The 22,212-nt window shown below is 33.9% G+C and overlaps 1 long non-coding RNA gene across 1 annotated transcript in view; it reads left to right on the top strand.

Moving 5' to 3' along the window:
• Positions 1–18,618: 18,618 nt before the first annotated feature.
• The window catches only part of LOC138702192 (uncharacterized), a 254,011-nt gene continuing 250,417 nt past the window's right edge, over positions 18,619–22,212 (top strand). The window contains exon 1 of the long non-coding RNA XR_011332796.1: positions 18,619–18,797. This is a non-coding gene — a long non-coding RNA (uncharacterized lncRNA). The remainder of the gene's footprint in view (positions 18,798–22,212) is intronic.

The following is a 22,212-nucleotide window of genomic DNA, read 5'->3' as shown; positions in this document are numbered from 1 at the left end:
TGGGCAGGACATGTAGCACGTATGGGCGAATCCAGAAATGCATATAGAGTGTTAGTTGGGAGGCCGGAGGGAAAAAGACCTTTGGGGAGGCCGAGACGTAGATGGGAGGATAATATTAAAATGGATTTGAGGGAGGTGGGATATAATGGTAGAGACTGGATTAATCTTGCTCAGGATAGGGACCGATGGCGGGCTTATGTGAGGGCGGCAATGAACCTCCGGGTTTCTTAAATGCCAGTAAGTAAGTAAGTGAATAGTAGCTTCGAATGATGCATAAAATTGCTATTCTATGACATGAATTCAAATCTGGTAGAAAGACATTGAGTGAACCTTTTAGTAATATTTCCTGTTAATAATTGGTGTCAGGTTGCCGGTACATTTTACAAGTGTTATATTTGTGTTTATAAATCCACTTATTTCAGCAGTTTTTCTGCTTCCTTCTTTATTGTATTTCTATCAGCTTCGATGGCTATGTCAACAGTTTCGCAAATATTGGCGTTATTATCGCGTATTGTGATTTCTGGTTTATTTACTTTTATTTTCCTGTCAGTTTGCGTTGGGAAGTCCCACAGTTACTTTCTATAGTGGCAATTTTTGCACCATGTCATAATATAACTACTGTTTCTCAAGTTTATTTTCATGTAATGTGTGTTTTTGTTTTAATTCGGCATTCAGAATCTTTTGTATGATTTGGCGTATCTTTAATTTCAAGTTACATGATTTTGTTTAATTCAGGGAGATAATTCTACAAGTTCCCAGTAGCAGTAGAATTGAAGAGCTTACTTCCAAACTCCACCTCAGTCATTTTCTTATGTTTATCAGGAATAACAAAAACTTATACAACTGTTGCTCTATTTTAAATGTAATTTATTTTAACTGTATCAATTAGATATTGTTATGTATAACAACATACTAAAGTATGAAAAAAAATTGCTTTAGCTTTAAGGTCCAAATAGCATCTCTAATCATTTTTTTTTCAGAAACCACTAACATTTAAGGAAAAAAATTCGCAGTAATGGACAATAATAGACTAGTTTATGCTAATTACAATTGACTTGAACAATTTACATTCTCAAGGAAATTAACGAATATAATATATACTAGTGGCTTGTGCAGAAAATGCTGCAAACTAAGTTCATTATATGTTCAAATAAAAATTTTTCAGATTTATTTTTAATGAAGAATACCAGACATTTTGAAAGATATTTGCTCCCATAATAATAAAACATAGGCTACTCCCTCTAAATGGTTTTTATGTCCAATACTTTTTCTTGAACCTATACACCTTCAGCGAAAACGCAAGTAACAATGTCAGGACGATCAGTCGGTTTTTCATGTGGGAGTAAAGCAATAGCTATTTCAGGTCATTGTGGATTGTACGTGAAAATTAAAAAAAAAGTCAGGTTTGCTATGCTTTCGAACAATAGACATAGCATCTTGGAATAGCTGCTGCATGTTTCGTAAACTACCTTGAAATGTAGAGGGGAAAATCATTTTATCCTGCTAAGAGATCTTGCTGAAATGATCGGCAGACTACAGAATCTTGTAGGCCTCTTATTTTATCAGTAAGTAATACCTTTTGGTCTTTCCTTAGGAACTCTAATTTTTGCACTCTCTCGAGCCAATACTGAAGAGAATGACGCATATAAATACCTACACCACACCGCCATTAAATATACGAAAAATATCCAACCCCACTTGATTAATAACTACAAAAATATTTGATTTTTACTAACAATATTATTATCTTACGACAGTTTTATAGTTTTCAGTAACATATGCTATGTAGCCGCCACTCAGTAAGTTATAAAAATCAAGATCTAAATTAAGATATAATCTACATCTACTTATATAACCCCAAAACATTTCACTTTCATATCATCAATATAGCATTAATATGTATAATTAATGAAAAATAGTCACATCAAGGCATTAACTATAATAATATTTCATTTCTAATGGTAATAATGTCATCAAACCACCTCACGTTTTGTAGTTTTTAATATCCAGTACCGGTACACAGCTGTACTCAGAAAATTACACACCACAGAATCAGACCTGTAAATTGTTTTTAGTAAGTCTTGAAGTTTTTAGTAACCAATTTAATTTAAGCTCTAAATATGTCAGCATTCTTGCAGATCATGGTCTTCGTGTAAAATTGTTTACTGTAGTGTGTGTTTTGTTTTATTCTAAAATGCAATTAGTTAGCGACGACAGATGGATATTAGAAAATAGGAAAATGATGTTGCAAAATTGACATTTCACTGAAAACTACTATTTTTCTGAAAATCTACCATATTATAATTGAAGGGTTCAGAACCATAGTGGGCCAAGCGCCATTTACTAAAACCGTAGAAAACAAGGGTTACAATGAAGTTATCACCATAATTCAATGGAAACATATACTTACTTACTTATTTACTTACTGCTTACTTAGTGCCTTTTAAGGAACCCGGAGGTTCATTGCCGCCCTCACATAAGCCCGCCATTGGTCCCTATCCTGAGCAAGATTAATCCAGTCTATATCATCATATCCCACCTCCCTCAAATCCATTTTAATATTATCTTCCCATCTACGTCTCGGCCTCCCTAAAGGTCTTTTTCCCTCCGGTTTCCCAACTAACACTCTATATGCATTTCTGGATTCGCCTATACGTGCTACATGTCTGCCCATCTCAAACGTCTGGATTTAATGTTCCTAATTATGTCAGGTGAAGAATACAATGCGTGCAGTTCTATGTTGTGTAACTTTCCCCATTCTCCTGTAACTTCATCCCTCTTCGCCCCAAATATTTTCCTAAGTACCTTATTCTCAAACTCCCTTAACCTATGTTCCTCTCTCAAAGTGAGAGTCCAAGTTTCACAACCATAAAGAACAACCGGTAATATAACTGTTTTATAAATTCTAAAGGAAACATATAGCAAGTAATATAAAGTATACACATTCAAGCAAAATGGTATCTCAATCTTCATTAAACTATGGTATTCACTTAACTTTAACCCCTTACCGCATGGGACAGTCTTGCACACACCGGTTTAATATTCAAATAACTTAAGTAGTTCATTCTTTCTCAACTAATGTCATATGGTCAAATCCAATTCTTGATCGTGTGCCATTTCTGTCCCAGTATGTAGTTTGAAATATTATATGCTTATATTATAAATTGTATGAACATAAAATCGGTATGTGCCATATCTGTCCCAGAATGTGGTAAGGGGTTAACTCTTGCTTTCTCCGTTTTTAATTAATGGCGCTTGGCCCACTATGGCTCTGAACCCTTCAATTGGCAAATAATGATACATGACGTCACTGACACTAAGGTAGGAAAACCTCGCTATAAAAGCGTTCTCATTCAAGAGAAGACCTTTAACTTCTTCGATGTAGTATATAAGACAAGAAAAATACGAAGAGTGAACGTTCCTTAACGTAATTTGCACGTAGAAATCTTGTGACGTCAACAGACGTTCATTCACTTCCCAAGAACTGGCACAGTACTCAACCCCTACATTCAGATGTTTCCTCTCCCCACATCCCCCATTATATTTTCACTGATATTCTCAACAGAGGGGTTGTGAAATAAATACATGCAGGGCTAAGGGTTACAAAAATAACTCTGTGCTCGAGAGGTTTAAGGTCTGCTGAAGATAACGTGAATGGCTCTTAAACTTCGGATTTTCAAGGCATACAGAAAGCAAAAGAAGTTTCACACAATGTAATAAAATTGCACTCCTGATGAAGTGAACGTTCTGTGGTATACTTCTGACCATAATTTCAATATATGAAGCCGAAATTTGTTTTCTTTTCAGAAAGCTGGAATTCTCTTCGTAAACGGAGACCAAGGCGTTCGCAATCACAGCACAATTAGTAAGTCGCCTTAATACTTTAAGATGTCTGTATTAGCTTGTTGCAAAAGTTTGTAGGCCTAGCGTTTTTTTTCATAAGTTTATTAAACACATCAGATACGCATAAGAAAGAAGTTAATCATCAATATATTATCCTTCACTATTTACAACAGTCTGCCAACGCTTGAGTAGTTTTTCAATTCCACAGCTGTAGAAATCCCGTGGTTTTGAGTTAAAGAAGTTGTCAAGCCATGTTCGGAGTCCTTTTACATCCGGAAAGGAGGTTCCTTGAAGGTTGTTCGATAGAGAGCAGAAAAGATAAAAATCTGAGGGCGCAAGATCAGATGAATAAGGTGGGTGCAGAATGACATCCCAACCCAACGCCTGGATAGTGTTTTGTGTCAGGTTAGCAGAGTGCGGACGGGCGTTATTGTGGAGTAGCATCACTTCATGCAGTCTTATTGGTCATTTTTTCTTGGATTGCGTGTGCAAGACGTCTCAGTCGGTGGCAATAAATGTCGGCAGTGACGGTTACACCTCGGGAAAGCAATTCATAGTACAGCACACCCTCGCAGTTCCACCAGATGCATAACATTATCTTTTGTGGATGTGCGCTGGCCATTGTACGGGGAGTTGCTTTTTTGTTCGGGCTCAACCATCCCTTTCTTCTCCTTAGTTTAGCATAAAGATGCCATTTCTCGTCGCCAGTAACGATATTGAATAGGAATGTTCGATGTTGTTAACGAGCCAATCGATGACGAGCAAGCAAAGATGCACATATGGCCACCCGCTGATTTTTGGGTTTTGGCTTAGAGCATGCGGTACCCATACACGTGATTTTTTAACCTTGCCCATTAAATGCAAATGTCGCACGATGGTGGAATGGTCACAGTTCATCACATTTGCCAGTTCTCGAGTACACTGACGTGGATCATTGTGGATTAAAGTATTTAAACAGTCTTCATCAAACCCTGAAGGTCTTCCTAAACGCGAAGTGTAACTAATGTCAAAACGAGAAAACCATTTCGTTGTCGTACTCTCTCCGATAGCATTGTCCCCATAAACGACGCAAATGTTCCTGGCCGCCTCCACTGTTTTCGTCCCTCTATTGAACTGAAAAAGAAGAACATATCGGAAATGTTCCACTTTCTTCACTTGACATTCCATTTTCTAGCGTCGACGGCTCCACTCACTATCTGCAAAAAAGAAAACTTCAATATGTAAATTCAAGCACAACAATTGAACTTAAAATAAAAATGGCAATCGGTGAATAAAACCATAGCAACCGTAGTACCAATTCGCGAAACAAAAACGCTACGAACTTATGCACCACCCTAATATTACAAGAGTCTCTTAGAATGTTACGTACTTTAAAATTTTCCTTTGAAAATATATAGTTTTACTGCAAAAAAGCAGTTTGCAGAGTAGTGGTAGCGGTAGTGGTAGTACTAGTAGTAAGTGGTGGTGGTGGTAGTGGTGGTGGTTGTAAGTAGTAGTAATTTTAAATTTATAAAACCTATTTTATTTTAAGTATATTGGCTTATAGTTTAAACTAATAACAACAAATAAACACTTATAGATTAATCATAACCAGGGAACGGATTTATATGGACTAAAAATATATGAAATATGTAAATATATATGTAGTTATTTTTACCAAAATATGGAATTAAATATGGATTTTTACCAAAATATGGAATTAAATATGGACTTAAAATTATAAAAAAATGACTATGTACGTTAAATATTGGTACATTTTAATCAAACTAAACAAAAAATATAATGGACGTACCTTATCTTCCAATGTAGTTTCAACAAAACACAATTTTTATTGTCTGTTACCATAACAATAGGTTACAAACATTTCTTTCAAGTGCTGAAAAGTGAATCTTCTTCTATTGTCTCTGAGGATAGATTTATACTGACTAAAAGAGCGTTCGACGTCACAAGAAGTAACTGGTACATAATTCAATTTCACAATGTCTGCTGGGGATAAGTCCAAGTTAATCTTCACTGTTGATTCACCACTCATCACAGCAACAACCTTTTGTAGTTCTTCATATCCAAGGTTTTTTGAAAGTACAGTGTCCACCTTAGCTCTTACTGCATCTGCAACTTTACCTCTACCACGATTCAGTTGTTCCACAGTACTATTTATAATTTCAAAACTTTCAGATAGTGAAAGGTGCCTATTTTGGAGACTTTTGAGCGTTTTTATGATGCATGAAAATGTATGCTGAATGTGAGCTAAGTCATTCTTCACACTTATGTCACAGGTAACTGTTTTCGCAGTATCAATTGAGACTGCATCTTCAGAGTCCAATGCAAGGAGAACATTGTTAATAGAGTCTATATGTTCGGCATAATATTCAACTGCTTCTAGCCATGTACCCCATCTAGTTAAAACTGGCTTTGGTGGCAATGGAATTTCAGGGTACATTTCTTTCAACACGTTAACTCTACTGGGAGCTTTGAGAAATACTTTTTTCACTGATGAAATCAACAAATCTACTTTAGGGAAATTGTCTCTGACCACTTCTGCCACACGATGAAATGCATGCGCCACACAAGTAAAATGAGTCAATTTAGGATATACAACAGATAATGCTTGTCCAGCTTTGACCATATAAGGGGCAGCATCGCTAATAAAGAATAACACATTATCGTACATAATACCCTTTGGCCACAGGATACCCATAGCTTCGTTGAACAGTTTAACTATAGTTTTGTTATTGCACTTTTCTAGAACATCACAATGTAAAAGAATTCGTTCAGAATATTGTTCACTTAACAAACCGATAACTACATTACCAACAAGTCTACCTTCTTTGTCGGGAGTCTCATCAATGGAAACCCAAATTGAACTATCTTTAATTTCATCTCTTATCTTCTGTATTGTCTCATCGTAGATGGATGGAGCATACGTCTTCCTAAGTGTTGACTCATCCGGGATTGTATGTTGAGTATATTTTTCAAGGAATTCCCTGAAGACCTTATTCTTTAGTTTGTAGAGAGGAATATCAGCAGAGATGAGAGAAAGGCACAGGTCGATGTTAAACTCAGATCTTACATTCGTGTTGTTGGTTGTGTTAAAAACAATTGTCTCTGCTTGGAATTTAGTTGTTTGTTGGCCTGATGTTTACTAGTTGTAATGTGTTGTTGCACCAGGAACTTTTGTGTAGATGATACTGCACACTGACACAAATTACAAAATAATATTTTATTGTCAGTTGATAAACCATCTTCTTTAAATTCTGAAATGTAACTTGTTAGTTTTGATTTTAAATTGACTGAATGACGTACTTTTGGCATATTTACCGTCTTTATAGTATGATTTACAAAACTGAACCTATGTGTACTCTGACTGGCATTTAACTGTTGAGCTGCACAACTGAAGTCTGTTAAAAATTTTAAATTAAATTAATACAGTTTTGTAACTTACTTTCCCATTGTTGATAGGACTGCTAATTTTCAAATAACTCTGATGTTAAAGGGATTACTGAACATGTGTTTAAATCTCTATTGTTGAAATGTATTTTTAAAAGTTAATGGAATTTTGTTTTGTTTTATTGTTAAACCTAATATAATATGGACTGTTTTATATGAAATATGGAAAATATATGGACATTAACGAAAATATGTACTAAACTCTAAAATATGGAAAAATATGGAAAATAAAAGTAGGATTTTTCAACCCTACACATTGTGAAACATAAAGATAATGCAAAATATAAATTATATTAGCTTTATAAGTAAATATGTATTTACATATAAATCCTTTCCCTGATCATAACAAATAGACTTATTTATAACTACATCAATTAAATTAAGGTCTTGAATATATGTACTGACATGAGTCTGTCGCATTTAAGCACACTTAAATGCCATCAACCTGGACCGAGAACGAACCCGCAACCTCGCGCACTGAAGGTCAGCACTTCAAGGATGCATATTAAATAATTTCATTTATGCTTGTCTTTTGAACAATAATTAAAAAACTGAACTATAAACAACAATAATCACTCGCAATAATAAGCAATTGAATTGTCCTTGAAAATGTTATATTAATGACATCGATTTTCAGGTTGTCTGGTCAAGTTTATCCCAGCGGTCAAGTTTACCCCATTCACTTGTTAGACTGGTTGGCTACAATTAAATCCCTGTCCACATTCTCTTTGGAATTGAAAACAGATTTTACTCTCATTTCCCTTTCTTTGACCTGCCACTCTTCCCTGCCTACGGACGCTATTGTACAAACACAACCCTTTTGCTGAAGTAACGGCACTTTGAATAGTTCTGAATAGAGCGAACAATAATTGCCCTTGTGTGGTAGCAGGGTACTGAAGAAACAACTGAAATGTAAAACATATTTTCTGCTTCAGTTATTTTCTATAATTTGCATTGCAATAGGATTTTAACAACTTTGCTTCAAAACTAGCCCAACTCGAAGAAAGAGAATGGCTTTATACTGGAATTGTGCGAGTTAGATTGTGGATAAAGTCGAAGAAATTTTTGTCCTAAATCTAAATCTATGTAGACTACGAGTATAAATAGCCGGATAACTTTCACTTGCGTAGAAACTGAGCAACGTAAGTACTGTATTACTTTAGTGCAAGTAATATTTTCATTTCAGCTAATATAAATCTCTAATCGCTACTTTTTTTGTAAATATAATAATAATAATAATAATAATAATAATAATAATAATAATAATAATAATGATTTATTTTAGCTGGCAGAGTTAAGGCCGTAAGGCCTTCTCTTCCACTCAACCAGCAAAAAGTGTATATACATATGCATGAACTTACAAAGAATTCAACAATTTGATTTAGATGAGAGTTACATGTATACAAAAGTTATTTACAAATTAAACAACAAAATACTATGAACTATTAATTAAACACTGAAATAAACTGTGTAGCAGAATTAAACTAAAATACATAGAATGTTAATATATTTCAAATAATATTAGATAATAGAAAGAGATTATTACGAGACAATTAAAATACAGCACAATCAGGATGATGTCTAAAGAAAAAAGTAACAATGTAGTCAGTGATAGTTTAAATCAGTATGATTGGAGTGAAATGCTAATAAGGTTATCTTTTAAGCTGTTCTTAAAGGTGTTTATTGTCTTGCAGCCCCTAATACTTTGTGACAAGGAATTCCATTGACGCGAGGTGGATATTGTAAAAGATGATGAATAACAAGATGTTCTATGAAGAGGTATACTTAGCGTGCCACAGATAAGTGATCTGGTATTTACGTCGTGGTTAGAGTATAGATAAGAGAAACGAGACGAAAGGTAATTTGGTGTTGAAGTGTGCAGAATTCGAAAGAGTAAAGACAAAGAGTGTAAAGTTCTACGTTCTTTAAGTCGGAGCCACGAGAGACTTGCGAAGGACGGTGATATGTGATCATACCGTCCGATGTTGCACACGTATCTGACGCACATATTCTGAGCTCGCTGTAACTTGACTGACAATTCAGAACTTAGGTCACTTAACAAAACGTCACTACATATCGCAACTTAGCAACATCGATTTCATTCTATGTGGGACTACAGTCGACTTTTTCCGTCTAGGTAGTACCACAGTCTAGTATATACAGTCACGAAGCTCAATACGTGGTAAATATGCATCCATAGATAGTTGCTAACCACTAGGATCACTAATATCGCATCATTACAGACAATGCGAAATAGTTCCAGCACAGTCTATTGTTCCTAGCACCCTCATAACTCAAGCTTCGTGACTGTATATACTAGACTGTGGTAGTACTGCTGTCTTTTTTTTTCGTCAGATAGTCCATGTCCTTGTTTCTTAGTGACAGTACGGTAGTGTTTGTGAGGACTACAACATTTTTTACTTAATTATGAAATATATTTATTTAAAATTTCCAATCATATGGCGACTTATCATTCTTATTGCAAATTAACATTTGCTACAACATGTTACTAAAAGAAAAATATATACGTTTTCTCCTGTACGGTATCATCGGATATATTTGTTTAAAGATATCTAACATAAGTACAATATAGAATGTATTCATTTGTAATGAAATATTGATTTGTATATTGTATAACAGTAAAAGGTGAAGTCATGAGTTATATGTAGTAATAGTTTAATATATTTATAGGGAATATGTTGATTTCAATTATTTTGCATTTGATTTGCTAAATTACTAAAATTGTACGTGCCCCATCACTTACCATTTTTCCGGGAAAGTGAATTGAATTTTCTACTATTTTTCCCCCCACTCCTACTGATAAAATTACAACACACTAGGGATTCAAGATGTCTCATAATACTTGAAAAATATGTATGAATACAAAAATTATGTTAGATAGTATAAAACACGACTACACAAAAAATATTTTGTACGTATAATGAGAAAAATCTCGGAATTTTAACGTAGCATTTAAACTAATTTTCTCAATGACTTCCGTTTATAACCAGACCCAGGGCTGTCTTGTACAAGGAACCAACAATAGTTTGCAAGCATGCTGGATAATTATCTTCCTTTATATCGACTTCCCATTTCAGATATTTCTTGATGAAATCTTTCCCCATGCTGGGCCCTTACCGCTTCAAGATTAGGAGGAAAGAAATTCAAATGAGAATGTGAACGTGTATTTTGAAAGACATATTACACCCCATTTTCTCATATGCACTTAACATGGTTTTCACAAGTTCGATATAGTTGTCTGCCCTAAAATTTCGAAGGAATTTTGAGCAAACATCTTTGAAAGCGTGCCATGCCATTTTTTCTGTATTGGAAAAATTTTCCTCAAACAAACGGCCAGCCATAACTTTGTGAATTTTTGGACCGATGAAAATTCCTTCTTTTAATTTACTTTCACTAAAACTGATAAACATTTCTTTGGGAAAATCGCAATATAGCGAACGTAGAAGCTCCGCCCACGACCCCTTCCACTTTTCCCCTATTAGCTCATCGGACACTCTACGTGATAGGCGAGTGTTGTGTCAAATGCACATTTCATGTGGGTGGGGATAACTTCCCCTACTGGCGTTCGCTATATTGCGATTTATCCATTTCTTTTAATACTGAAAACCACACCCTTATTTGTTCACTGCATAGACCTCACTTTGAACTGTTACGAAATTTACTGAACAGAAAGGACCAATATCTGTTCATTTATTAGAAGTACAGAAGAACATGCCAACAACTATAATAAACCGAAAATAGGTAATAAACTCATAAAATGTACTAGTTTTTGTTTTGGTTTACAACCCCCAACCCACACCGGAATTTTCCTGGGGAGCGTTTATCGAAAAGTGAAATTATAGTATATCTTAAAAACCTTACGTGATACGAAGAAAAGGGATGCATTTTCGGATTCAACGCACACAAACCAAAAGGGACACTAAGTCGGAGCAAGATTCTTGTTCAGTGTTATCTTTCTTTTCTGTATGCAAGTTGTTTGAGTTCCTTCAAACATTTTTAGACTTCATAACATTGCCAAGTAGAATAGTATAGCAACAGAATTTCTCTAATTGCCCACATATTTTGAACTGATTTGATTTATAAACTCTCTTGTTGTATAGCCTTTAGCCCGTTAACACAACTTAAAATTTTCTTTCACCGTTCGATTCCTGACATCCTGTGAGGCGTGTTTTTCTCAGAGTACTTTGGCTTCCCTGTCATTGTTATTTCTGCATTGATGCTTCGTAGCCCTATCGTCATCTCCACGACTTTGCACCCTGTTAAGATTACGTACCGTAGAAGAGGATGAAGTCCATCAAAATTTTGCAATTTTTTTAATGATATTGAGGTTATGCAATAGAGCGAAGTTCCTCAGAAAATAACATTTTGTCGTCATATCCTTCACTTAAGAAGACACGTTACAAGAATTGAATTATAATCTATAAAAAAACTTTTTTTTTTTGTTTGACTTGTGATGGAAGTTACCTGCTTAAATAGGGTAAAGTCGATCACTGTTTATGTTTTTAGAAAACAAATTAAGTGTATTATATATATTTTATTTGTTATAAGGGGTATAAAAACAATAATAATCTTCAATATATGCCTATAGCATTATATAGTGTATCTTTTGTTACTGTGATCATACTAATCGATACAATTAGGCCTATAGGTCTCCACTGTACAATCGTGACTATGATTGCCAACTTATAAAACATAAAAACACATTTTAATACTTCACATACCAACAAACAAAGATTTAAGAATTCAAAATTTACATTGAAATACCACCCTTCAATTATAATCTAAAATGCAATTCAACATTGCTTAGGTTTATATCAGATGTTATTTGAAATCTTCCCATCCTCATGTCACTTTAGAAACTACGTTGTTCCCATAGTCAGGTAGACAGGGGTGTACAAAATATGTTCCTTTGGCAGTGCTTCTCTTACGCAAAAAATTCACCATAATTTCGTCTTCCTCTTTCCCCACTATCCCATCAATATAAGCTATACTATGACACTTTTCTGTTTATAAGTGTTAGTTGGAGATATTTCGGTGAACAATTTATTCTTCCTGCTGGTCCTGTCTGTTTCAAGTAGGTCGATGGCATGATCGATTTAACCCTACAAAGGTACAAGTTTTCTTAAAATAATAAGTTTCAATACCAACATTTACGAACTGCAAAACTATTATTTCAGGATACAATCTCAACGAAAAGTACTTACGTATACTTCCTGTCTCCTTTCACTGCTGACTATAATTTAGAGTTTGTAAGATTTTGTTTTCATTTAAGAGAAAAAGTTGAAAATAACAATTTTCACTTCAACGGTAATTACACAGTGTTCCCATTGTTGGCATTCGCAGGCTTTTTGTTGTCCCTCTCGCTTACATTTACAATGTAAGGCAATGAAGTCAGCATAACAAAATTTTAACAAGTAACTGAGAAAATATATAATTTTCAATAAAAATCGCAAATGATCGATGTTACACCCACTGATTGACTTTACCCACTTCTACGGTAGTTAAGTAACGCGATAATCACTGAAACCAGGCACGCTGACTTCTGTGAGTCTACGTAATATGTGAGCCTTGAAACAAGCAAGTGACAACATTTCGTTTGCACAATCTTTAAACAGTCTTCTACCGTAAATGGAAACAGTCTCTTTCTACATAACTCCAAAGTTCACTTCATGTTTAGTCTGTCGTGCCAAACTCTGGCATCTTCCCTCACAGAGTCGCCCATGATTCGTCTTTATATTGACCGACTCCTTTTTGCAGGGCGTATTTATACTAAAGGATGACACACGCAGTGGTCGTTTTAATTAATTTTTAACGACGCTGTATCAACTACTGGCTTATTTAGCGTCGATGGCATTGGTGCTAGGGTGATGATATTTGACGAGATGAGGCCGAGGATTCATTATAGATTACCTGACATTCGCCTTACGGTTGAGAAAAATCTTTGAAAATACCCAACCAGGTAATCAGCCCAAGCGATAATCGAAGCGATAACTTCGATTCGGGAGCCAAGCGCATCAGCTGATGGTGTAAATTAAGTAAATAAAACAATATTAAGACCAAACATAAGACGGATATTGTTACTTGTTTACAGTTTTCGAATATATTAATTATTTTATGAACTTGATTATTTTTCTTTCTTTTTTTGTGTTTAATCTCCTCTTGTTTTAACGACTTAAACTGAAATTTACTACATGGCAGGTATGGTTTTGTATCTACACTTGACACACAAAGTTGATCCCTATTATAGTGTGGCCAGCACGATGCAAAAAAGGATAAGTACAAGACAAGGGACAAATGCCAAGAACTACGAAATTGAAATAAATACCCACCCTTGCCGGAAATCAAACCAAGGACCGCATGGTTGGGAAGGGCACACAAGGGTTGCTAATAAGAATTTATAAAATTTATTGTATCCAACTTAGGCCTCCTTTTTGGTAATAATAATAATAATAATAATAATATGAAACAATAATAATGATAAAAATAATAGTAAAACAACAATCACTGTAACAATAAACACAATAATAATAATAATAATTATTATTATTATTATTATTATTATTATTATTTATTATTTACTTATTTATTATTTAATACTGTAATTAATAAATGTATAAATAATGTGCTGGTCAACAGCCATAGGCCAATAATAGCCAAGCACAAGTGATACAATAATAGTACAGAATTAAAAATAGATTACAATTAAAAATTTACAATAATAATAGTAATACAAGATTTAAAATAGATAAATTAAAATTGTAATGTTAATAAATTAATGGATGTATAAAAACGTAAAACACTCTTAAACGAAGAATTCTTTCTTAATATATGATGATGATGGTGATAATAATCTAGTAAAACAATACATTTGTAACAACGGAAATAACAACAATACGTGTACGTGTATTAACGATAGTAACACAAACAACAATAATAACAATAAAATAGTAATATCAGCAGTGCCTGTTCTTGTAATATTATTATTATTATTATTATTATTATTATTATTATTATTATTATTATTATTATTATAGCCTATATATTTTGTGAAATGATGTTATTGAAACTTATCTAAGTTACCAGTTAAGCTCAATGCATTAGAAATGTAAAGGTAATAAATTATTACTTAAAATATAATTTATAAAGTGAAATACAGTTATTTATATATTTAACTATATTCGCTGTTTAACATATTGAGAGAAAATTCAATGAACTAGTGTGGAAACAAACCTCAAATTGCTAAATATTGCTTATGAGTAGACCATGGAACTTTATGCACTAAAAGAACCTGAAGATATGCACGCAGCTATACAGTAAAAACTGTTGAAATTTGCGCCAAAAATTGAAGTACGTAAAATAAAAATACTTTAGAGGTTTATTTGGTTTAATAATATGATATAAATGAAAATAATTTACTGTAATATTTGTCATCAAGCCATCCTTATTTCTATTAAATCTATTTTTTCTATAAATGTAATAATTACTCATTTTAAATACATATTTCAATGAGCACATTATAACTTCCTAATTTTCCAACTTCTTTTTAACTTTCTTTGCCTTTCACGTAATTATTATAGCAGAAAACAACATACATACATACATACATACATGCATACATACATACATACATACATACATACATACATACATACATACATACATACATTTTTTCCTTGGTTATTTAACGATGCTGTATCAACTGCTCGGTTATTTAGCGTCGATGGGAATGGTGATAACGATATGGTATTTGGCGAGATGAGACCGAGGATTCGCCATAGATTACCTGACATTCGCCTTACGGTTGGGGAAAACCTCGGAAAAAATCCAACCAGGTAATCAGTCCAAGCGGGAATTGAACCCGCGGCCGAGCGCACGCATACATACATACGTACGTACATACACACATACATACATACATACATTTTTTCCTTGGTTATTTAACGACGCTGTATCAACTGCTCGGTTATTTAGCGTCTATGGGAATGGTGATAACGATATGGTATTTGGCGAGATGAGACCGAGGATTCGCCATAGATTACCTGACATTCGCCTTACGGTTCGGGAAAACCTCGGAAAAAATCCAACCAGGTAATCAGTCCAAGCGGGAACTGAACCCGCGCCCGAGCGCATGCATACATACATACATACATACGTACGTACATACACACATAGGCCCTACATACATACATACATAGGCCCTACACACATACATACATAAGTTACATACATACATAGGCCCTACATACATACATAGGCCCTACATACATACATACATAAGTTACATACATACATACATAGGCCCTACATACATACATAGGCCCTACATACATACATACATAAGTTACATACATACATACATAGGCCCTACATACATACATACATACATACATACATACATACATACATACATACATACATACATACATACATACATACATACATAATTTTGTTTCTATGGAATCAGAACGCAGTAGCAGCGTTGTCGACGCAGCAATTTCATGACCTCAACAATATGTCGCAGGTGTCTAAATACTTTCATTTTTGATTCTACGAAATCAGATCTAAGCGACGCGTACTTTCGCCCTGACTCCTGCAACATTACACTTAAAAGGAAAAATGTTATTGGAGCGGCGAGACTAAAAGAATAAATGACTGTCAAATGTCGGATTATTATTGGAGCGGGCGGACTAAATCATTGTCGAGAAATCAAAGACTTGACGGTGGTTAATGAGGAAAGCGCGTCGATAATACAAAGCTAGCCTGATGTTAAAGTGGAAAACCGCTCAACTTATACATGAGGGAGAAATATCCATTATCGCCGCAGCAATTTCATCTCCTTAACAATAATTAATTATTGGTTATATTTTGTTAAATAATTTTTATATTTCTTGGAAATTATTCTTTTTTTTATCAGATGAAATTTTGAAATTAGACAAGAAATCGGGAAAAATAAGGAAAGATGTTAATATGTCCATCTAAATATAAAAATATATATCCATTTAAAAGTGAAAACCCTCGAAATATGTATTTTTGCGAAATATGCAATAACTGACTTAATTCGAATCATTCGAATGTAGAAACAATTATCATCAAAGATCTACTTTTGGTTTTTCAATAATCCAAATCAATAAAAACATGCAATTGCATGAAGTTCTGCGGTCCACTTATGAGTATTACATAAATCAATCAATCAATAGTTTATTAATGTCATGAGCAACAGTTTGTTGCAATAGACATAAAATATACTAAATTACAAGAGACATAAAATAATATTTGACATAAATATAAAAACAGATGAATACAACAATACAAATGAAATATAATACTGGTAATAATAACAGCAATTAATAATCGTAATAATACAGAGCAATGCAGTTTATAAATTTAGAATACATTTACAGTAGAGTCAAGAAATTCACTAATAGAATGGATGGTTGATTAACTAGTTATACAAAACAGATTTAATAAATTGTATATAACTTGCATCATGTGCTTTTTATGGTAACTTATTAAACATTGTTATAGCAATAGAATTGAACCATTTTTTTGGACTTACTTAATCTAACTCTAGGTTCTGAAAGACAATAATTGTAGTTTGTATTATAGTGATGAACTTCTATTTTAGGGTGATAAGTATTAAAGTTTTTCTTTAGACATTGGAATATTTGATATGATATGATAAGATATATTTGGACACAGCACTTCTTTACATAATATAATGGGTCCACACCTGTGGAGTAACGGTCAGCGCGTCTGGCTGTGAAACCAGGTGGCCCGGGTTCGAATCCCGGTCGGGGCAAGTTATCTGGTTGAGGTTTTCTCCGGGGTTTTCCCTCAACCCAATAAGAGCAAATGCTGGATAACTTTCGGTGTTGGACCCCGGACTCATTTCACTGGCATTATCACCTTCAAATCATTCAGACGCTAAATAACCTAGATGTTGACACAGCGTCGTAAAATAACCTAATAAAATAAAATAAAATAATATAATGGTGTACCTCACATTTCTGTATCCGGTGCCACCATTAACATATTACAGTAACACATTATTTGCACTACGCGTCTACACAAATACTCCCAATTACACTATGTACCTTTTTTATTACTTGCTCAATCTTCCCTTCAGTATTTCTCCTACATTTCATTTGCTATTCTCTATTTGATCATTAATCGTAATATGTCTAAAATTATATACGCCTTTCAAACCCCCTTTTTGCTCTAACTACTATTCACTAAAATTTCAATTTCACTTATTCTCTATAAATTGTCATATTGAATTATTTGCCCTATTTGTTCTTTTTAGACATTGGAATATATATAAATTTATGACAGTGAAAATTTTTTTCTTGAATATATAGTGGTCTACAGTGAGCGTCATATGCAGACCCTGTTAAAATATGTATAGTTTTTTTTTTTTTTTTTTTTTTTTTTTTTTGTACAATGAGAATCTTGGACATACTACTGATATTTCCCTATATATACATACCATATGATAACATACTATTGAAAAAGGCGTAATAAAAATTTATGAGTAGATTTTTGGTATTAAAGGTTTTAAATGTCTTAATAAGTAAATTACTCTTGATAGCCTAATACTAAACAAATTAATATGTTCATCCCATGCTAGTTTAGAATCCAATACAAGTCCTAACAATTTTACCTGTGACTGAGCTTCGGCGTTCGATGTATTTTCAACGAAAATATTATGTTTTGAGTTTTATTTAAATTTAGATTGAAACCATTCACCCGAAACCAATTTACTGCAGTGTTATATTATGATTTTTTCATTGTTGAATTAAAAATTTTTATTATAGCCTATATAAGAGCGAATTTAATTGTACTATGCTTGTTGAGTTAAGCAATAAATTATGTATTTACTGTATATATTAAATAGGTTATGTCTAGATATAGTATTATGAAGAATAGAATAATATGAATCTAACATTAAATTAGCAATAGCCTAATGTTTCTTCGATCGCCAATAAATGTAAAAGAAAACAATAACAACATTGTTAAATATTCAAATACAATGGGTCTTGCAGACATCAGAAGACAGGAAGTTAAGACACTATGCTTACATAATTCACAGCCATTTCCTTCATAATTCAAAGATCTCACTTTTAAATAATGAGTATTTCTAATACGGTGTCTTTAAATGTTGAAATTACTTATTCAAATGCGTATAAACACAGAAATAACTTATCCAGCGAACCAACAGTTCTGCTCGCTTGGAGAGAGAGGGGAGATTTAGTGTTTTTTAGAGCTCAGTAGTTGGTAGCACTTCAGCGCATCAAAGCCTCAGACATCGCCGCCTGGCGGTCGGCCATCGTGTTAGCTCGCGTTTCTCTGCTGTTTGCATCGGACGCAAGATAGGCATTGGGAGTTGGTGCAGTAGACTTGTCGTGCTAAAGTTTTGATATTTCCGAGTGTTTGTGTGATAAATATCGTGCAATTTGTAACTCTGTGTTAAAAACTATGTTCTGTGGGTAAGTTTTATTGCATTTAACATTCCTACGAGCAGAGAATTGGTGGTTTGATGGGTGTTATTTGTGGTGTGTGTATATGTGTGTGTCAGTGAATGTGGTTTGGTACTGGCCGAAAAATCCATCACTGCGCCTGGACTAGGCTATAGACCCCAAGCAGGATCCGATTGAAGGGTTTTATTCTCTCGTTTGCACTGAGGTCTGTGCTTGCAGATACATCGATACTATGATATTGTTGAAGTCAATTTCGGAACGCCGCTACTGTTTATATTACACATGGCTGCATGCAGTTATTTTTAACTTTTTGGACGTTCATCTGTGTATGTGGGTGTAACCGTCGCCTTGGAGATAAAGTTCAATGAAATCTGAATGATGTCCATTAGTTATTTGTTTTCTTATGTGCCATTATAAATTTAGATTTCTAAAAGTGTGTTTTTTTTTCGTTAGTGACATATTCAGTTTTCATCTGTTTTAATTTCTGGTGTATTTTTTATACAATAATATTTTCTGCGTGAAGTTTTATGTGGTGTAAATAAGTTCGGTTAGTTTTCTGGCGATGTGTCAAGGAAGTGGGGGGGACAGTAACCTAATTTTGTTTTCGTCGAGTACCCTAGTTATGTCATAAGGTTTTGCACATGCCGATTTATTTTTAAATCTGTTACCAAGGACCCATTTATATGTGTGTTAAGTTCGGAAACCAAAAATACATTTGAATTTTATTTGAGAATCGCTTCAACATTGAACGAAAGTATTCACCGGTGTTTTCCCGGTTCGATTCCTGGCGTAGGATAACTTAGCATAACAAGTGCAAGTGCGAACTTGACCTTAGGCACCTACTTTCACAACTGACATATTGTGGTAGGTAATTTGACACATTGTGGACTGGTTACTTATTCTCTTTCATTTATATGCATTTGTGATTTTGCTTCCTCGGAGCTAAGTGGAGGATATTTGTGGAATGGTTAGTAAACTCCATTAGCATTTCATTCCCCCTCGTCGCTTTCTCTTCCCCTTGCCACAAAACTGTTCGCGCCAGACAGAAAGGGCGCAGCTATGACCAGCTTAAAAATATTCGCGTCTATTGTTGAGCATTCCTGAATGCAGAGCCTGTAGATCCACTTTATGCAGTGCGATCCCTTCATAGTGAACATGCCTTGCTTTCTGCATAGATTTTTGTTACCGGTACACCATTACACGTCGTACATGATAGTTTATAATAATAATAATAATAATAATAATAATAATAATAATAATAATAATAATAATAATAATTTATTATTATTATTATTATTATTATTATTATTATTATTATTACGTTATCCGTTATGACAATGCCGATAAAATATAAAAATCATATTTTCAAGTTAATATCGGTTTGAGAGCATTTATTTGTTATTAAGAAGTGGCGGTAAAGCAATAAAAAGTCTGTTTTTGTGTTCATGTGATTTTTCCTGTTTTGTGGTAAAATGCACGGAATGTATAAAACATAATATACCGTCCGTGGTTTGTGCGACGGTTGTCATTGGTTGGTTCTGCTTTTTCTGGACCTTATTTTTCGATGTACAATTGTTCAGTGGGCACCAATTTTAAAGTCAGAATTGTGAATATTTAATTAATAAAAGGTGGACGGTTTGGGGTTTTTCAAAGGGGCTTTGTTGAATATTGAAGAACTGCGATCTGTTTCTGTTAAGACACGGCGTATCGTCCGATAAATGTTTGTATGCAAATAGTGGTACTATAGAATAAGTGAATTTTCGTAATGTTGAGAATCAGTGACAGGTTAGGTATGGTTTTTTCAGGATTTTGGTATCCCTAGCATATACGCTTATTCGTAGACATGTACGCAGATATAAAAATAATTGTCTACGTTTGTGAAAAATAAGTTATATTTTTCCGTAGAAATTGCCAATATTTAGCCATTTTTGAAATTTGGAGTGTGTATTATATCAAGAGGTTTTAGAAATTTAAACAGTATTTTTCACCATTTTTCAGTAATTTTCATTTCTGAAAAACCATAAAATATGGAATTTTTTAGAGAAAGAAGCTAAAAGAGGCCGTCATGACGGACTACATTTATTATTATTATTATTGTTATTATTATTATAATTATTATAATTATTATTATTGTTATTATTGTTGTTATTATACGTGTGACGTTTCAAATTATGCGCTGGTATAAGCATATCGATAGTGTGATAAAGTAATAATGTTTGTAATAAGCACATTAAATAATGAATAGAGAGATATTTTATTTACGAAATTTTATTATTATTAGTAGACATTTAATGTCCATGGTTATAGGATTATCTCCATTCGCCTTCTAGTCTCCCAGTAAAGCTGTGAAATGTCCATTGTAGGTCTCACATCTCATAGATTCTCACACTCTTCCAAATGTCCAGCATTCATCACCGCGCCAGGTTTTTTTTCACAGTATGCATTCCACTGTTGGAGCGAGATTTAATTGGTACAGATGTGCATCAACTCAATCATGACCAGTAATCATTTTTAATTTTGCTACCGCTTCACTTCTTGGAGTATCAGGAATCTACAGTTCTTTTGTAAATAATTTGGACCAGGATTTGTGTACAACTCTGAAATTACATTTGATTTGGAAGTATTTTCCTTGATTATCTGATGTTATCAAACTCCGTACGGAATATGATAGTGGGTTGTTGCAATTAGCATTATGCAGTATACCACTGTGTCATAATTACGAATGATGCAGCATGTAAACAGCCAGACTACAATACTGCAATATGATGAAATGCCGACCTTCAGGAAGAAGTCGGGGATGTCCTCTTCTGAACTAGGTCTTCAGTTCGTAATAACAGACCATACGGTTTTATTATTATTATTATTATTATTATTATTATTATTATTATTATTATTATTTTGTCAACTGTCCGAAGACAGTTCTGGACCCCACAAGTGACACCAACAAGGCATCACCCATTAGGCAACTAGATCAAGAAATAATGGGGCAGGGTGGTCAGTTCCTTTCCCCCTCCATTGCATACATCGCCGACTAGCTACATATTACATTAATCAGACTTCAGATGTATACAAACAAATTGTTCTTCCTCTGACACATATCGTCAAGTCTTTATTATTATTATTTCTATAATCTATTTCTATTATCATCATCATCATCATCATCTAAAATTGTTACTTTTAATGTGCATGATTTTTGATAATCATATCTCCAAGTGTGACTATTTATACAGGGACATCATTTTATTTTTACTTCAATTTTTTGTACCTGAGTTTTTTAATGTACTTCACTCCCACCCCCTCTACTAGTAAACTTCCAACCGTACTCCATACAAAACCAAGCGTATACAGTCAAAGTCTCCTTACGGTCATAGTAGACACAAACAGTACTGAGTTAGTGGGTATAGTACGTTCCAGAAATATGTTC

The sequence above is a fragment of the Periplaneta americana genome, chromosome 6, assembly GCF_040183065.1.
Source record: "Periplaneta americana isolate PAMFEO1 chromosome 6, P.americana_PAMFEO1_priV1, whole genome shotgun sequence".
NCBI lineage: Eukaryota > Metazoa > Arthropoda > Insecta > Blattodea > Blattidae > Periplaneta > Periplaneta americana.
This window is presented reverse-complemented; position numbering and strand designations above follow the sequence as displayed.